Here is a 20,307-nt window from a genome sequence, read left to right on the forward strand (position 1 = left end):
GGTTAGATGTCTTGTTGGAAACTTGCAGGGGGTGAATTTTGCATTAAGTTGGCTCAGAAGTAGAACCTCTGTGGAAGCAGGAGAAAAAAGCTAAGGATCAGAAAAGACATTACCCAGCATGTAGAGCTGGTGATTCTAATCGTTTCTCTGCATTTCAAATGTAGAGAGAAATGGCCGGTCACAGCACGATCAAGTAGGTATTGAGAACAAATATTTTAAAATATTAACTAAATCTCAATTCTGCCATCCCCTACTGCACTCTGCTATGGAGCCTCAAACTGATAACGGCCCAGTATTTCTTGAGATCTTAACTATGTCTGTCCATCTAGCAGTGACTATAAAGAAGCTGAACATGCAAGCACGCCCTCAGGTATACAGGTTTTTAGATGGGTTTGGGGGTCAAATACCCTAATATGCAATCCAGGTCTATCATCTCAGGGCAGGTCATTTTAACACCTGAGTCCCCATATCCTCATCCATAAAATGGCAACAAATATAATGCCTATGTCAGAAGAATGGGGTTGGAAGGGTGTAAGACAATCCACGTAAATGCGCGTTATTGTTCATGGTACTTAATAGGGCCCGTGACTCACTGTGTCCGTGAAAGTAAAAGGAACTAAAGGAGGTCAAAACGTCCATGTTTATCTTTTTGAGTTATCACGGTTGTACACGTGATAATTAAGTCAAAAGAGACCATGAGACATGAAAGCCTGATTTTGCACACCCACTGATCCCTTGACTCTTTTATTGCAATCCTAACACAGCAGTTTTAGGAAACAGGGGACAGGGTCCCATTAAAAGAATTTTTGTGAACATATAAATTTACAGAACTGCATTACTCTCAAACTAGTAAAAACAGATGCCTCCCAGAGAATGAAGCAAACTCAGTGCTTCCAAAATCCTACCAGTGTCTGGCATAGCAGGGGTACTGCGTTCATGTTCGCGGGAGGAATACTCTAAATGGATACTCTAGCTATTGAGATATTTGATGCCAGTGAACCTGCTTCCCAATGAGTATATGCTGAAGTGCTTCCTCTCTATTTTAAAATGAGTATGACAGAAATCTGGATAAGGTGAGCTGACAATTTGTGGGACTAAAATATGTGACAATATGACCTTACAAGGCTCCTCCTTCCTCTAATGGATGGGATTGCACCATTACACATGAATCCAGCCATTAAATTACTTCATGTAAACCTAGAAGTGTTGTCTTTGCATGATAAGAATAAAAAACTCATGAGAAGCTTCAGCATCTAAACAAATAATGTTCTCTCAACCCATGTACACATTCCTGCAGGCTTCATCAGTGGTGTTGTCTTAATGAGAAAATGATTTGGGGAAGATAATCGGTATCCTATAAAGAAGGTGCTAAACCATCGCCCATGTTGAGTCATTGGGCAACGTCTTTGGATCACAAACTCTATGAGGGTAGCTGTACATTATGTCTATCTTGTTCATTACTAAGTCCTCAGCAGCCAGCATAATGTAGGAGGTGTGCAATAGATATTTTTAGAATAAATGCTTCCTGAACTCCAATCGAATTATTTTGAACAGCCGCTAGGTTGGCACTCTGGACAAGGATGTGGCCTCCTCACTAGGTTCCAAAGTGTTCAGTGCTTCAACCTTAGAGAAAAGAAGAGCAACAACTGTTTTGAAACTCCACGGGCAAGAACCCTTGACACATTTGAAAGATGAAAAGGAAGGTGCCAAGCCGTGAAAAGTAGCAACAGGGCCAGACAGACATTCATCTTTCTGACCATAGATCTTCGTTTACTTTACTTCAGTCGATACTCAGCTGTTTGTGGAGAGACCCTCCATTCAGACTTTCAGCAAAATTTCAGATCAAAGATGCTGCAGGCTAGTGCAGAACCCTAGTGTGGAAAGTTGTTAGGGAATCATCACGATGTTTTGTGCACTTTATTACTTTCATTACCCTGTGGATGTCAGCAATAGTATGAAACAATGAGGACAGTGGATGGTTACAGAGCACTCTGCTGCATCTTCCATATGTACTGTTTCACTTAGAACTCACTAAGCCACCATGAGATAAATACTACTGTCCCCATTGTTTCAACTGCAAAATCCCATCATTCATAGAGGATAAATGGCTCCACAGAGGTCTCACATGCACTAAATGATGGAATCAAAATTTAAATGCCCAAAACTCTTAACAACTTAGATGAATTTCTAGTTAAGTAATATCTTAAGACTTGTCTCCACCTTCTTTCTGCAAACTTAGATGAAGACATAGGTGACAAATGAGAGTAACCTGGATATTGCTGTGTCTACTTTTCTTTATTCATTTCTACCAAAAGAGTTAACATGATCTGGACCATGAGGAGCTGTAATGACATCCCAGGGCCTGTCTCACACAGGTCTCAGGGTGGAGGAAACAGAGCAGGATAGATATGTTTGAAAAGTGGGAGTTTCCTTTCACCTACCATTGCACAAGCTGATAAGGCCTTTGCCATAAGAAGACTTGCACAAGTAATTCACCTCTCTGAGCTCTCTCCAGGGGGAAGAACATGAGCTTGGGATTCAGAAACAGAGGAAGGACTCCTGGAAAGCCACCACAGACAGGGTGAAGAAATTGTGATTCCACCTATTGCAGTCATCAGGCATCACTATAATCATTCATGTAGTGCAAAGATGGTCTAGATTTTTGCTACCCAATAGGATAGCCATTAGCCACATGTGGTTATTTAAATTTCAATTAAGTAAAAGTAAGTAAAATTAAAGATTCAGCTCTTCAGTTGCAGTAGTCAGTTTTCAACAGTGCATGTGACAAGTGACTACCGTATTGAATAGTACAGATGTTGCCCATGTCTAGAACACCCCAATCATTGCAGAAAATCTAGATTAAAATCTAAAATCTAGATTTAAAAAGAGAGCAAACCCTTGCTGGTCAATAACTGTTATTTAAAGGAAAAGGGGCCATGTGCTTTGATACTTGTTGTTTGGTTGCTAAGTCGCATCCAACTCTTTTACGACCCCGTGGACTGTAGCCTGCTAGGATCCTCTGTCTGTGGGATTTTCCCAGCAAGAATACTGGAGTGGGTTTCCATTTCCTTCTCCAAATAACACCAATAAATACCACTAATTAATCTACTGGTCGTATTCAAACTCTGCCAACTGGTCCAGTAACGTCACACTTTCCTGGGCCAGGATGCAACCATCCAGGATCAAATAATGTATTTAGTTATGTCTTCTTTTTTTTTTAATGTGAAGTTTTTCCCTAATGGATTGTATTTGTCATGACTCATCCAACTATAAGGGGAAAAATGCCCAACTCAAAAATACCTTAAGCAAAAATAGAAGAGGCATTTGTTTTTATAACTGAAAAAATCTAGGAACAAATCTCAGCTGGGTCCTGGGGTTCAAACTTCTCATTAAAACTGTATCTCTGCATGTCTCAGCCCTACTGTCTCCAAAGCTGGCTTTCTTCTTAGACTTGCTGTACCCAGATGGGGGCAAAAGAGGCCCCAGATAGACTCAGGCTCATATAATTCTTTGTACCCACAATCTCAAATTGGTGTTCTTGTATCAGTGTCCTTATCCATCCCTATGTCCAGTGGTACGAACTATTGTAATTGGCAAGAACCAAGTGCCAGCTTGGAGTGAGGGGGTGAGAAGTTCAGACTAAACCCCATCACAAGGACTAAGAATGGAAACATGGTGGTTTCTCCAAAGATAACTGAAGCAGGCAACCAAACACACAGTCACACAATAGATCCCACTACAGCTACTTAATCATTTGAGTCGCTGTAATTGCTAACAACAGCAGTAGTATTAAGTAGTAGCATCAAGGTGAAGTGCCTTCAGAGTAGCTGTTGCTGACATACAGGGATGTTTATTAAACACTGCTACTCATCAGAGAGCGTTAACCACATAATAACAGAAGCAGCATTATCTTTACATATTTGAAAGATAAAAAGTATCCAAACACACCTGATTCTAGTCTGGACCCAGATTTAGGAGCTATATGACCTTGGGCAAACTCCAGTCCTAATTTCTCTATGCCTTAATTCCCTCATCTTACAATGGAGATGATAATACCAACCTGATGAGGTCCATTTTGAGGATAAATGGGACAATTCATGCAAAGTGCTTAGCACAATGTGGAATGAATGGGAATTACACTGTAGAGGCTAGCTGTTGTCATCTCCATTATTACTATAACCATCCAAGGCAGTGCGAGATGGATGTCCCAAAGCAGTAAAACCCTCTGAGTCCTAGGAATTAGGAAAGCAAGGCATCGCTGTGCAGCGTGTGTCCCAGAAGCATCCGGCAGAGGACACGGGACAGGGGCTGAGTCTGTAAGGGCGGGCACATGGGCAGAGGCAGGCAGATAGAGCTCTTCTCAGAGCAGTGGCCAAGAAATACATGCCCGTGTCTCCGAAGCCAACTTTCTCCATAGGGCTCAAGAGGCAAGAAAGGGTGTGGGTAGTTTTTCTCGAAGCATCATATTTGAGGGGCAGCCTGATTTTTTTTTTTTAGCATTCAAAAGAGAGCCCAGCAAAACTGAATCCGAGAAGCCAAGCATGGCCTTCGTGCCATTCCTGCACTGAGCTCTCGGCGCTGACGGTGGCTGACGGTGATGAGGGCTCTGGGGGGCTGGGGGTGCCCAAGCAGACTGTCTGGAGGGCTCAGTACAGCTTCCAAACGCCTGTCTGTCCAGGGGGGTGGGGGCCTCCAAACAGCTGCTGTGCTGCTTTGTAAACAAGTGGGGGGACACACTTCCTTCACCTGGAATCCTGCAGCTGAAAAATCTGTTCACCTCTCCAAGGATTTGGTTGGAAACACTTCAAAGATTTTCGCTCATCCCCGAAAGCTGGAGCTCAGTATGAAGCGATGTGCTTTCTCTCTGAGAACAGCGCTCTCCTTGGGTGAGAAGAGCAGTATTTTCCAGCTTGACAGTAAATAACTCTGCGACCTGGGTATGAGCGAGGGGCCAGATTACCTCAGAGGTCCATGCAGTTTAGCTCACGGGTAAAGTACACGCGGAGAAAATGCTCCCAGCCAGAGGTGGGGGGAGCCTTGCACGGGAGAGAGGCACATGGGAAGACATTTTTCCAGGGCATGGCATGATGACTGGATCATTTCCAGAGACTGCTGCCAAGGCGGGCCTCTGGGCAGCTGCAGCTTCAGTGAGGCTATATCATCCCCCTCTCTACCCCTCCCTAGCCCTGGCCTCGCACGTGTGTGTGTGTGTGTGTGTGTGTGAGTGTGCGCAAGCACCAGCCAAAAACATTCATTAGCATGCTTTTATGTATCAGAGCTTAAAAGCCATCAAGGGCAGCTGTTGTCTGGAAGCCAGGGAACTAATTCAAGTCACGGCTCCGCCATTTGGCCATATGACCTCTGCCAGGTCATCTCACCCCCCTCTGAGTTTCAATTTCTTCATTTGTAAATGAAGATGATAATATTTGAACCAATTAACTCAGGGTTTTGATGAAGAGCCAAATTAAAATGAGATGATGGATAGGAAAGTCTCTGCAGACTCTGTAAAGTCCTGTTTCTCAAGGTATGGACCACAACCTAAGCAGCGCTGACTTTACCTGGGAGCTTGTCAGAGATGCAGGCTCCTGGACTCCACCCCAGACGTACCGAATCAGAATCGGCTTGTTCCATCAAGGTAGTGGATGTGCACATTTGAGTTAGAGAAACACTTCTAAAACATGATAAATACTGAATCGACAGACAAGTTGCAAAGTTGAATAAGACCCACCCTCCTCTTGGCCACCAAAATCTCAGCCACACAACTACCTTCCTAAGTCAGCCTCGCTTCCTCAGTTCAGCTCAGTCGCTCAGTCACATCCGACTCTGCGACCCCATGGACTGCAGCACGCCAGACTTTCTGTTCATCACCAACTCCCAGAGTTTACTCAAATTCATGCCCATCCAGTCGGTGATGCCATCCAACCATCTCATCCTCTGTCGTCCCCTTCTCCTCCTGCCCTCAATCTTTCCCAGCATCAGGGTCTTTTCCAATGAGTCAACTCTTCGCATCAGGTGGCCAAAGTATTGGAGTTTCAGCTTCAGCATCAGTCCTTCCAATGAACACCCAGGACTGATCTCCTTTAGGATGGACTGGTTGGATCTCCTTGCAGTCCAAGGGACTCTCAAGAGTCTTCTTCAGCCCCACAGTTCAAAAACATCAATTCTTCAGCGCTCAGCTTTCTTTATGGTCCAACTCTCACATCCATACATGACCACTGGAAAAACCACAGCTTCCCTCAAGAGGCCAGCAAAGCTCAGACAGCAGCGTCATTGTCGTTTGTCTGTTCTCAGAGACATCCGCCGAGCTGCGACTCCTTCTTTGTCTATGGATGTGGGTTATCTCTTTTTGGTGGGTCCCAGCGCCCTCCTGCCAATGGTTGTTCAACAGCTAGTTGTTGGACAGCTAGTCCTCTCGCAGGAAGAAACGAGCGCAGGTCCTTCTACTCCGCCATCTTGAACCGGAAGCCTCTCAGAGACATCCAGTGAAATGTGAACAAGCCTAACCTCATAACAGCATGACAAAACAGCATTCTGATATAAGACATTTATATATCTTATATAGTTAAAAACAAAAAACTTACCCTGGCTTGAAATACCCTACAGCTCAGTTTGGCCTTCTACTCCCAGCATCTACTCCCCACTGCTTGCTCAGTCCCCTGCCACCACCCCGGCCTCCCTGCTCATGCCCAAACGTGCCAGGCAGCTCCTAAGGGAGAGCCCAGCACTCCTATTCCCTCCGCTTGGAATGCTCTTCCCCTCCAGAGTCATGGAGCTCAGCCCTTTTCTCCTTGAAGTCCTTGCTCAAATATTACCTTCTCAATGAAACACTCTCTTCAGCCCTTCAATTTACATTTTCAACACCTCTGTTCACTTGCATTTATTTTTCTCCATAGCATTCATAGGGCTTCCCTTGTAGCTCAGTGGGTAAAGAATCTGCCTGCAGTGCAGGAGACCTGGGTTCGATCCCTGGGTCGGGAAGATCCCCTGGAGAAGGAAATGGCAATCCACTCCAGCATCCTTGCCTGGAAAATCTCATGGACAGAGGAGCCTGGTGGGCTGCAGTCCATGGGGTGGCAAAGAGTCAGGCACGACTGAGTGTCTAACACTTATAGTGTTCATGACCTTCTAACACACTATTCAGTTCAATTCAGTCACTCAGTCGTGTCCGACTCTTTGTGACCCCCCCCCTGTCCATCGCAGCACTCCAGACCTCTCTGTCCATCACCAACTCCTGGAGTTTACTCAAACTCATGCCCATCGAGTCGGTGATGCCATCCAGCCATCTCATCCTTTGTTTTCCTCTTCTCTTCCTGCCCCCAGTCCCTCCCAGCATCAGGGTCTTTTCCAATGAGTCAACTCTTCGCATGAGGTGGCCAAAGTATTGGAGTTTCAGCTTCAGCATCAGTCCTAACACACTATTACTTTACTTATTTTGCTTAGTTACCTTACCCATTTCTGCCCCCAAGTAGAATATAAGTTCATGAAAGCAGGGATTTTTGTCCATATTTTCATGGCAATATTCCCAGCTCCTGGAACAATCCTAGCACCAAGTTGTTTGACATTTACTGAATGGATGAATGGATGTACAGGTGAATGGATTTGGACATGGGATCTATAGTCAGAAAGACTTGGGCTTGAATGTCAGCTCTGTCAACATTAGCTGTATGACTTTGCAAATAGTGTAGGTTAACAGTCTTGATACAGTGCCTGGCATATAGGAAATGGCTCTGTTTGTTTTAGCTATTATTATTAAAACATTAATAGTTATTAGTATCATTGAATATGAGCCTTATGCTGCCAAAGAGGATCATTGAAAATTACAATTTATTTTAACAAATAGTCAAACCTTCCAAGAATAGGCTACATCAACCAAAGTAGGACTAAGGACTATGACTCACTTCTCAGCAGTCAATTCTTTTTGCATCAGCAAGAAAGTAACACAGAAATTAAAATTTGCATTGATGAACATAACTCACATAAAGAATAAAGCTCCCTGTCTTCTTTTAAGGGGCAGACCAGGAAATACTGGCTTCTATTATATTTTCAAATAAAATGTAGCATCTGACATCGCACAAGTGAAAACCCGGGCTGAATATCAAGGATTGTGCTCCTCCTCAGTCACTTCAGTCATCTCCGACCCCTGGCAATCCTAGGACTACAGCCCACCAGGCTCCTCAATCCATGGGGTTTTCTAGGCAAGAATACTGGAGAGGGTTGCCATGCCCTCCTCTAGGGGATCTTTCCCACCCAAGAATCGAACCAGCATCTCCTGCATTACAGGTGGACTCTTTACCGCTAAACCACCAGGGAAGCCGATATCAAGGACTTAGAATCATTTGAGGAGTCCACTCTCCCAACCAATGAGTCACTTAGACTTAAAGGGAAAGGAACTGGAAATGTTTTCCTATGTGCTCAGACCCCTTGCAAACATTTCTAAAATAAGTGGTGCATTTCTCATCATAGTTGTTCCAAGTATTTTTCTTAGAGATAAGAATTAGATATAAACTGACTTTATTTAATTGCCCTGCCTATTCCTCCCAACCTTGAACAATACTTATTTCTTTACCTATAGTAAATTCACTACTTATGTGGGTAAATCACCTCACCTCATGGAACCTCAGTTCTGTTTTCTCTGAAATGGGGCATGAAATCAATAGCATCCAAGGCTCCTTCTGGCTGTAACCTCGGAGACTTAGTAACTCAGAGCACCTCCTTTTCCCACATTGCTCATCTCAGCTCCTTCCAATTTACCACTAAGTTCTACACAAGTGACTTGAAAATATAGCTTAAATTTGCCCACCGCTCTGGTGACTGCCCTGAAATTCACGCATCTAGACTGACTTGAGAGCTTCCTAACTGACCCTTCACTCTCATACCTCTCTAATCTATGTCCCTCAAAGCAATAGAAGTCTCCTTTAAAATAAAAATTTGATTCTGCCTATTCTTCTGCTTAAACTCCTTCAGCGGTTTTCCTTTGCACTTAAAATAACATCTCAAACCCTTTGTTGTTGTTTAGTCACGTCTGGCTCTTTGCAACCCCATGGACTGCAGCACACCAGAATTCCCTGTCCTTCACTGTCTCCCGGAACTTGCTCAAACTCATGTCTGCTGACTCAGTGCTGCCATCCCACCCTCTCATCCACTGTCTCCTCCTGCCCTCAATCTCTCCCAGCCTCAGGGTCTTTCCCAATGAGTCAGCTTTTCGCATCAAGTGGCCAAAGTATTGGAGCTTCAGCTTCAGCCTCAGCCCTTCCAGTGAATATTCAAGGTTGATTTCCCTTACTATGAACAACAAGATGATGTCCTATCTGGCAGGGTCCCTTCCTGCCTCTTCCTCTGCCTCCTTCAGAGAAATGCCCCTCCTCTCTCTACCATCAGTCCATGCTCTGCTTTGCAGGTTCTCAGCTGCATTCCAGTTATTTACACGTGTTGAGTCATCTACACGACACTCAGCCTAACTCCTGCTTTTCTCACAGCAAAGTTCTCTTTATCAAAGGGACCTTTTTGAATTCCTCTCAATTTTTTGCTTCATAACACATATCATGATCTGAAGGTATGCATCAATTTATGTGTTTTTTCACTTAATGCCTGTATTTTGCTCTAAGTTCCTCAAGGAAAAGGACTATTTAATTTATCCATTATTACATAATTGGACTTCCCTGGTAGCTCAGATGGTAAAGAATCTGCCTGTAATGCTGGAAACCTGGGTTCAGTCCCTGGGTCAGGAAGATCCCCTGGAGAAGGGACTGTCAACCCACTCCAATATTCTTGCCTGGAGAATCCCATGGACAGAGGAGACTGGTGAGCTACAGTCCATGGGGTCACCAAGAGTCAGACACAACTGAGTGACTAACACATTACACACTCAGAACCTAGCAGACCTCATGGCATACAACTGGCAACCAACGAATATTTTTATAACAAATGAATGGATGAATGAAGTATTATCAACTCCATCTCTGATGGGAAAGATAAGAATATGTCTTTTCCTATCTTATAAAGTTATTTAAAAATAATATACACAAAGCAAATTGAATTCATAAAGAAATAATTCTTTTTTTTTAATTTTTTTTATTAGTTGGAGGCTAATTACTTCACAACATTTCGGTGGGTTTTGTCATACATTGACATGAATCAGCCATAGAGTTACACGTATTCCCCATCCCGATCACCCCCTCCCACCTCCCTCTCCACCCGACTCCTCTGGGTCCTCCCAGTGCACCAGGCCCGAGCACTTGTCTCATGTTAAAAAGAATTCATTTGAATCAGTTCTAATGAGATGGATGAAACTGGAGCCCATTATACAGAGTGAAGTAAACCAGAAAGATAAAGAACATTACAGCATACTAACACATATATATGGAATTTAGAAAGATGGTAACGATAACCCTATATGCAAAAAAGAAATAATTCTTAAAACTCAAGGCATTATGTTTTGCCATTATATTCCTAAAATAATTATTCAAGATTAACTCATTACTAGGGTTTAATAGGGAAAATGTTCTAAAGTTCTGCTTAAATTTTTATAAAATAATAGATTTATGGGCCAAATATAAAACTTAGTATCAAAAGATATGGATTCATGCTCTAATGACTCAAGTACTATTATAAGTATTATTGAACCTGTGACTTTAACCAGATCACTTAGTAAATATGTGCTTAATATCCTTCTTATACAACTTGATAAATAGTGGAGTTAATAGCCAATAGAAAAGCGTAGGCTGGGTGGGCTATCTGAAATAAATATATCAAACAGGAAAATTTCAATGGCAGTAACTTTAAAATCTGTTATAAAAGAGGATTGCATTATCATTATTATAAGAAAGTATTGTTGCGTTGTGTGTTAGTCATTCAGTCATGTCTGATTCTTTACAACCCCATGGACTGCAGCCCACCAGGCTCCTTTGTCCATGGAATTCACCAGGCAAGAATACTGGAGTAGTGGCCTTCCCCTTCTCCAGGGGATCTTCCCAACCCAGCAATCAAACCCACATCTCCTGCCTTACAGTTGGATTCTTTATCGCTGAGCTACCCGGGAAGTGACCTACTATTTATTTTGCATAGATTTTTACTTTTTTTATTCACCTTTGGTTACGTTTTCTGAATTTCTGGGGCAATGCTAGGCAATAAATAAGTTACAGTACTGTTCTTATATCAGCTTGGGAATGTGGTATGACAACCAGAAGGAAAGAAAACCCATCTTAGTCTTGGTGGCTGAAGAAGGTGAGGAAACAGTAGGAATTCACTTGGAAGTAAACTTGGCTAGGCATAAGGATAGAGTCATAGTGTATGGAATGGCAATGAGGAAAAATGGGAAGGCATGTTTCCATACCTTCCAGCTGAAGAATAGAAATAATGATCCTGGGCCCAAGAAACCAATAGGGAATACTGTGAGAATAAATTAGATCCAGTTTTCCTTTGGAGGAAAGGCACTATATAATTTATGATATTGTTATTATAATCATTAGTCATCTTTGCTTAGATTTATGGAGTGACTCATCCTAAATTAAGCCTTTGGAACAATAAGAAGAGGGAAATTTATGAGACCTACAGTGATTTTCTAGTCTCATAAAAGATTGTAGTACTTGATTCTTAAGATGCTGAAATATCTCTGCCTCTTAACAGAAGGCTACAGGGAGCATCCTTTGATTCATTATTTGATACGTCTTTCAGGTCTGCACCCTTTTGCTCTCTGGGACTAATAATTCAGCAAGCATTTTAACAGTCACCTTGGCTGTCAATAAATTATTTTAACTTACCTTTAGAGGGTCTATTTCTCTCCTCTCCCTCTGAGAATAACAAGCGTTACTTTTTAATCCTTTAATTTTTCTGTACATTCACTTGATAATTTTTGAACACCGATAACCTGCAAAGCAATAAGCTAGATGTAGAGAGATGAGGGGAATAAGATCCTGTCCATCCCTCAAAGAGCCTGCAGTCTAATTGGGAGATGTAAGTAAGAGGACCAGATCTGAAGGCCATTTAAAGAAGACTGACTGGATAAACAGTGTGAGAAGGCTGAGTACAAGATATTCCCTCCTGACAGAACGGAGAGAGAATGATCTCACTAAGCAGATCGGGAGCAGATCTGGAGAAAGACCATGAGCTCTGTTTCAGGCACATTTGACTGAGGATGAACAGAAAGTCCAGGAAGAAGCTTGATTCATGGATCTGGACCAAGGGAAAGAAGCAAGACTGGAAATAGATGTGGATTTCATCCAAAAAGAAATCCTGGGAATGGGTGAGATACTCAGTGAGAGAATATTTTTTAAAAAAGAAGGGAAGACAAGGGAGTCTGATGGTTACAAACGAAAGGAGGAAAAAGACAACTAATTTGGGGAAGAGAGAAACAGGATCAGAAGGGCTAACGAAGAGAAAATAAAGGAGGGAAAGAGAAACAGCAGAGAGACACCGGAGGAAGAAGAATCTCCATGAAGAGCATAGACTGGAAGACTCACCTTTAAAAAACAGCCTCCTTCCCTCTCTCTAAGTAGGAGGAGGTGAAGGGCAGACAAGGGCAGATGTATGTTGAAGTAGATATAGGAGATTTTTAAAAGAAAGAAATTGTTGATTGGAAAATGAAAAGTCGGAGGAGGCTGTGATGCTCAGAGAAAACGTCAACACGTAGAGAAAGCAGGGTAGACTTGGGAACTGACCAAACATAGACTCAAATTTCTTTCCTAACATATCACTGATTCCAGGGGCAAGCACCGTCTCCGAATAAAGTCTCAGTTTTGTCTACTGAGCAAATGACAAATAACAAAGACATATTTCATAGGGTGGTTTTGAGGATTAAGAAAGAGCACATGTGTCAAGCCCGGGGCTTTGGGGTGGGCTTCATTGGGGATAGAAGGGGCTAGGACAGGCTGGGCTGAAGACAGAGCAGGACTTCTCACAGGTGAATGGACAGTGGAAGCACCCACGTCAGAACCCTCAAAACACAGATTTCTAAGCCTCACCCGGAATCAGCTTCTTGTTTGGTAGGTCTGGGGTGGGACTTGAAAACCTGCATTCTTAATAAGCTCCAGTGTTCTTGCCTGGAGAATCCCATGGAGAGAAGAGCCTGGCAGGCTAAGTCCGCAGAGTCCCAAGAGTTGGGCACGACTGAGCAACTAAACCACCACCACCAATAAGTTCCCAGATGCAGCTGGTCTGGGAGCTATACTTCAAGGACTACTGAGGGAGGCAGAGAAATCCTTCGAGAGAAAAGGCAAAGGGAGTTTGATGGCACCAGAACACAGAGTCCAGAAGAAGAGGATCACATCTCTTTTGAGCCTTCATTATCCATTGACGCACTTCATCGTCTTATCTCCAGAACCTTGGCCAGCTCTCTCAGAAACAAGCACTCTCTCTTATGCCAGAATTCCAAGAACAGGAGCAGGAACTCATCCAACTGAGTGGCTGGCCTGGTGGATGCAGAGAGAAGGGGTAACTCTGAGTTGCCTGAGAAGACAGAGGTAGGAAAGTCTAGCAGACCTCAGCGTTTCTGCCAAGGGGCTTTGAGTGGGGGCCGTCAGGAAGGTAGCAATACTTTAGGAGCCAGGTTGAGGCAACATGGCTTTTTTTTAAAAAGTGGGAACTGTCAAAGTTTATATATTATTTTAATTTTGCTCCATCTTTTCAATTTTGCATGACCCAAGTGTTTAATATTTCACATGCTTTTTTTTCATCTTAAATTACTTTTTATTTTTCTTATTCTTTTCCCCAGTCAAGTACCTTTATTGCTAAAAGGATAGTTTATAACCCTTTGCCATGGATCAGATTATCTTTGAACACTCTTTTCCCTTTTTGGCTCTTAATTCTTTCCCATTGTATTATTCAGTTATTCCATTCTATTGCATCCATTATTCACTACTTTTTTTTTCAAAAATTGATTCTGCAGAAATCGAACACCCTCATTTTTCATTTCTCTTGGAGTTACTTTGTAGAAACCCAACTAGATTATAGCTTCTAATGCATTGATGGTCCGCCGAGTGCACATCGCCCAGCATGTTTATAAGTTCTGAGTAAGGAGACAAGTCAAATCCTATTCCTTTTCAAGATTCTCCTTTCATATATCATTTAAGAAAATTGCTCAACCATCTAGCTGGCTTCTACTCAGTCCCTGACTCATTTCCTCACTACTGAATGCTCCACCGTCCTTCCCACAGTTATATTTTCATAAGGGAAAAGGAAAGATAACCTGACATGCAGTTGCAGAATCACGGAGGCTGCACTCTGCAAATGGGCTCTGGGGACAGCCAGGGCAAGACGAGGATGCTGGTCAGTACGTAGGCATCAACCCCTTCCTCCTCTCTGCATCCAGAACTAACACCTCGCCTGTGATCGTTCTCATCAACAAATTTTTGAAATTATTCTCAGCTCCCTTAAAGATATGGGGCTTAGTCCTTTGCTCTGTGCATAGCAAACACCCAAAACCATGAACAGATGAATGACAATGACAAACGAATGTAACACAGACCCAACACAGCCGGCTCCCGTCTCCTTGCTCAGCTACTGTCTTCCTGTTACACACTTTCCTGAGGCTATGTTATTCAGAAACTCTCACAGTTCCCTAAATGGGCCGTGCTCACTCACACCTCCAGGCTGCCATATGGGTCCCTTCCTTTTCACCTGCTTCCTTTAGCTAATGTGGCACTCTTCTTTCTCCAGGAAATCACCCCTGAACCCCTGCCTGGGTTGGGTGGCCCTCTGATGTGTACTGAAAATCTCTCCATTTCTTGGCACTAAAATAATACTTCCCCTATCAGCTTGTTTAGCCTGCTCCTTAACTAGACTAAGGGCAACTTAAAAGCAGGGACTGTGTCTCATGCATCATTACAATCTCAACTCTTACATGGATGCTTAAATGATGCTGTTTGGGGTGAAAGAGAAAATGCTAGTGCCCAAGTGAAAGACATGGGACATTTTAGTGTGGACAGTTGCCATGGGTGTGGAGAGGAGTAGAAAGCGGTGGTGTGCAGCAAAAAGAGGACCTTTCAGATGGGACAGCTCATTGCAGGCCAGTGGGAGGGGAAAAGTACAACATGGCAGCTGGGGGCTGAGAATGCCCGCCCATCTGCCAGAAATGCTCTCAGGGGCTTGTTACTTTATCAGAGACAGAAGGATTGAATTTCCTTAAGAGAACAATAGCAGCTCCACACCCTACAGCCTCTTCACTAGCAATTCCATCAGGGAAAAGCACTCCTTGCTGCAACAAGACAACAAAGTAGCTAACACATTTTAAAAGAGTCCAAATAATTGGAATCACTGTACAGATAGTTTTTTTTTAAAAAAGTCGCAGCAGCCAAAAGGAAGGCTATGTGATGCTGTTCCCCCTGAAGTCATTTCCTGACTTGCTCTTTGATTTCCCTGACCTCCTCTTCTTCAAGCCGCAGCCCAAGACAGGGACTCCTTTCCAGGCTTCTTTCCAGCTGTTTTAGCAGGTGAATTCACACCTGTTAAAACACTGGTGTAACATTTTCTTAAGCCTTCTAAGAACAACAGTGTCTCAGTTCTTGAAATTTCAAGATCTAATTTCCCCTTTTGGGGGAGTCATTAATCCCTCCCTCCATCTCCAGCTTCTCCTCTCCAGCCTCTCCCTTTTCATATTTGTTCCTGCTCAGGGTCTCTCTGCAGGGCAGGAACCTGACTGGTAGGGTAACTCCTCCCCCCCTGCAAACCTGCCCCTTCCCACTGTCTTGGTGAGGGAGGCTCCCGACTTAACAGGTCTCCTTAACTCCAACAAATCCAATGCGGGCTGGAAGAATTTAAAATCCATGCTCTCTCGTGATCCTTCTCTCTCTGCCCCTGTGCTGACCCTACCTTCCCTTCCCCATCTGTCATACTATCCACCTCCCGCAGCTAACACACCCTCCTCTTAATTCTCGGAGCACCTGTTTTCTGTAACAGAAAATAAGTGCTTGTCACCTACATTTTCCCCTGCGAGCTCCTGGACGCCGGCCTAGGCGTCCCTCAGCAGTGTCCTGGAGCAGAGAGGACTCTTTCCATCAGTCACTGCCTGTCTCATGTGATGGACTGACTGTGTTTCAAGCAGTGCCTTTGCTCCCCTTTGGAATAAACCTTTGGTGATGTTTCTGAGAATAGCCCACAAGAAACGGAAGCTAGTCCCGCCCGTGGCAGCGGCTTCACACGCTACAGTTGTGACTTCACCTCTGTTCCACCCGGCAGCGCCGAGTGGTCTGTGTTCACGCCTCCCTCTGCGTGAGATAGCCCGTTCCTCTTCATAGAAGAAGCCTTCAGGCCCTCCCAGGCGCCCAGTACATTCGGAACTGGGAGTACACGGACCAGCAAGGGTTGGGTCTCCGGCCCATTCACCCCGCATCCCCCAGGGCACGCTCCCCAGGGGCGACGCGAGCCGCCGGGCCGGGCTGAGCGGAGCGAGGGGAGAAGGCGCGGGGTGAGGACCGCCGACTCCGCGCTGGAGGAGGCGCAGGTGCGGAGGATGCGCGTCTGCGAAGATGACTGCGCTCCTCTCGGGCGCTGCCGGACGACTTCAGAACATTCTGGGCCGTGCAAACTGCCGAGAAAGAACTCTGCCGGCAGCGTCATTTCTAACGAGGGAGAAACAGTAGATGAGGCGGGGGGAAAGAGAGAGAGAGAGAAAATGCAGCCACCCCGGCTGTACCCTGATCATCCTGGCGGGAGTCTTTGCCCTTTCTCTCTCCTCCTGACCCCCCTGCCAGGAACTCGCCCCGAGAGGCCCTGTTAGTGGCACTGTCTGACCTTGAAGGTCAGGGTTAGAAACAGGAGAAACCAGGTCATTGCGGAGCCCTAGGAATCTGGAGAGACACTTCTGCACAACCGCATCAGTTCCTGACTGCCTTCTTTTACCTTGTCCAGACTTGTCATATTTTGTGTGTGTGTGTATAAACGCACGACACTCATTTACTCATTTATCCAGAGAGAGTCTTGTATCATATTCAGTTTCCTTTTCCATTCAGCTAATTTATGGTTTTAAAAGGTATCTTGGTTACAGAGATTTTCTAGCCTTTGCGAATGCTTTGAGTTGTGGAAACTTTACTTCTTTATTAAAACTGATTAACTTGTAAGGTTTATATATATATATGTATATATATATATGTATGTATATATATATATACACACACACACACAAACATACATACTTACACACATACACACACATATTGGCAACATACATCTTGGCACACAAATATTGCAACATATATTGGCATGTGGCATGTGGCAAATAATAAAGCAAAATGCATTCCATGGTGTAGCTGCTCCTTCTGGAAGCCCTTCCCCTGTTAAACACTCTTCTATGCTGAACTTCGTCATGGGACGCCCTTCTCCTTGTCCATCTTCATAGGAATTTGGCTCTCACATGAGGCCACCCCAACCCTGCTGCCTTTTCAGATAAGGATGTTCACTCTCCTACATTACACATGCCTTACAGTGCGTCAGGAAGTGGGCTTCAAATCCTCCTTCTTCCCCAGCTGTCCTTCACTCTCTGTCAGCAAAACAATTCCGAGTTAATGGCACTTCAAGACATATTTGCCGCTTGTGTTTCTGCTTATGTTGGTGTAGAATGGTAACCGCCCCCCTCCACCATAGTTCTCATTGCCTAACAACTGAGTTATTCCAGTTCTTAGATTTATGACCTTTGTTTTTCTTCCCCAAACATATTATTCCATTCTTGATCTTATAGTACCATTGTGTTTATTCTAGTAACCAATCATGTCCCCCTTTTTAGAAAAAAAAAAATTCACATTCATTGTCTATGCAAAGGCAGTTGTGTATTTCCTGTATGCAGCTTTCTGATTGCTATTTGAATACAGTCAAAAAGAAATTGGATTTTTTGTGCATGCCTGATTCCCTTTCATGCATGCTTTTGTCAAATTTTGACACAGTAAATACAGACCTCCTCCATGTGGACCCCAATTGATTAATTAAAGGGGAGATTCATTGCAAAATTGCCAGCAGCTGTAGGCTAGAATGGAGGCTGGGGAGTCATACACCAAAAAGGCTAGCAGTGGAACAGAACCACGTCTAGAGATGTGTCTGAATTTGGTGGAAAGTGAGTTCTACTTCCCAAACTGAGCCTTTTTTCATTCTAGGAAGAATTTAGAATATTTAATTTGCTTTCCATTGAAAAACAGGCAACTCACATGAAATATTTTTTTCTTATTTTTTTAATTGAAGTATAGTTGATTTACAATGTTGGGTTAATTTCTGGTGTTCAGCGAAGTAGTTTTCATATTATTTTTCATGTACTTTTCATATATTTCATATACTTTTTCATATTCTTTTCCACTGTGGCTCATAACACAATATTGAATATAGTTCCCTGTGCTATATAGTAGGACCTTGTTTTTTTATTTTATATGTAGTAGTTTGTATCTGCTAGTCCCAAATTTGTAATTTATCACTTCCACACTGCCTTCCCCATTTGGCAATCATAAATTTGTTTTCTATGCTTGTGAGTCTGGTTCTGTTCATAAATAAGTTCCTTTGTATCTTTTTCCTTCTCTCTCTCTCTCTCTCTCTCTCTCTCTCTCTCTCTCTCTCTCCCTTTCCCTAAACAAAGGATACCAAAATGTGTGGCAAAACACATTGTTCAATAGCAGGACATTTCGTCAGCATCACAAAGCACGCCCAAGAAAAACAATTCATTTGGTGCAAGACCAAGATCACTGAGGGGAAGAAAACAAAGGCAACTTCCATTTGCAAACTCTCTGAGTTAGGCAATACCATATTCTGAGTTCTGCAATCAATCTGGAATATGCATGGTCATGTGGAGTTTCAGATGCATCCAGAAGGGTAGATAAAAGAAGCTTCCAACAAATAGCAATAGAGAAGGATGTCAAGAGTAAGGATTGAATCCATAGGCATAATCAGTTATTGTGCAGAGGCAGAAGGGGAAGAAATCAGCAGTGGAGGGGAGGCGCACAAAAGACAGGGTTCAGGAGTATAATGTCTCCCGTAAGTCATGGCAGTGGCAATTCCTCAAGGTCCTTCCTGATCCTCCCACAAAAGCTAAAGTTGACATTTTCTCCATCTGTACTCTACCTCTCCAGGAGCTCATAAATCTGGGCTCTGACCTAACCAGGATGGAGGACTCGGCTGGGAGAACAGGTTATCTCCCGAGCTGCTGCACACAGCACCAGGGGCCACCTGCGAGTCACAGCCTGTGGGAGGTTGGGGAACATCTGGTCAAGTTCATCTCCTGCCGCCACCACGGAGCCGGCCTCTGCTCCTTCTGTCTGTTTGAAATGTACCTCTCTCTCCAACACAGCATCTTGGGAACATCAGGATGTTGCATAACGAACTGAGCGGAATCCAAGAACCAAGCCACACATGTAGAACTATGAGAAGCCACATGTGCAAGAGAAAAACAGGCTCAGCTTTAGCATTGCTTTGTTTCTGAAAGCAGTTAATGTGTTGGAGGCCACACTGACTATTTGACCCAGACTAAGAAGGGGCATGGATATGGTGTCATTGTGAACATCTGCACCAAAGGGACTTGAGGTGTGTTTTCAAAGTAACCTTCATAGCTATCATTCACTGAGTGCCTACAAAGGTCAGACACCATATAGACATTATCCCTGATTATCCAATATGGCCACAAAGTGGTTATTATTGTGCTCATTCTTTTCTAATTAGAAAACTAACCACTGAGATAATAAATGACTCATCAAGGTTTCATGACTGGTAAAGGGTAAAGGCAGTTTGGGGAAAGTGGTTTCTTTTGTCTCAAGGCCTACAGTCCTCCTACTCTTTAAACTTTCTCCCCCAATCCATCTAGAAAGGTACAAAGTGACGAGTGCTGACTCCTTGTGTTTGTTCAACTCCATTAAGTAGACAGAGTACAGCCAGAGGCCATGTCAAGGATTGTATCCATACAGAAAGAGAGCGAGGAGTGTGTGTGTGCAAACAGAGAGAGAGAGAGAGAGTAGATATCAGGCTCAGATATGTACAGAGAATTTCCAGCTAAAGTTGACTAGCATCTCCAAAGCTAATGATGGGGTGGCACGCTCAGTGATTTCCGACTCTTCACGACCCCATGGACTGCAGACCACCAGGCTCCTCTGTCCATGGAACTTTTCAGGCAAGAATACATTTCCTATTTCAGGAGATCTTCATGATTCTCTTGCATCTCCTGCATTGGCAGATGGGTTCTTTAACACTGCACCACCTGGGAATCCCAAGCTAATCATGGGGAAAGTCAATATGCCCATTGACTATGAAAGAATATGCCCATTCTTTCAAAGAAAGACTGTACTATTAATAAATGTTCAGAATTACTAGGGTCAATGATCCAAGCAAGCCAGAGACGTCGATAGGGTT

The sequence above is a fragment of the Muntiacus reevesi genome, chromosome 12 (genome assembly GCF_963930625.1).
Source record: "Muntiacus reevesi chromosome 12, mMunRee1.1, whole genome shotgun sequence".
Taxonomy (NCBI): domain Eukaryota; kingdom Metazoa; phylum Chordata; class Mammalia; order Artiodactyla; family Cervidae; genus Muntiacus; species Muntiacus reevesi.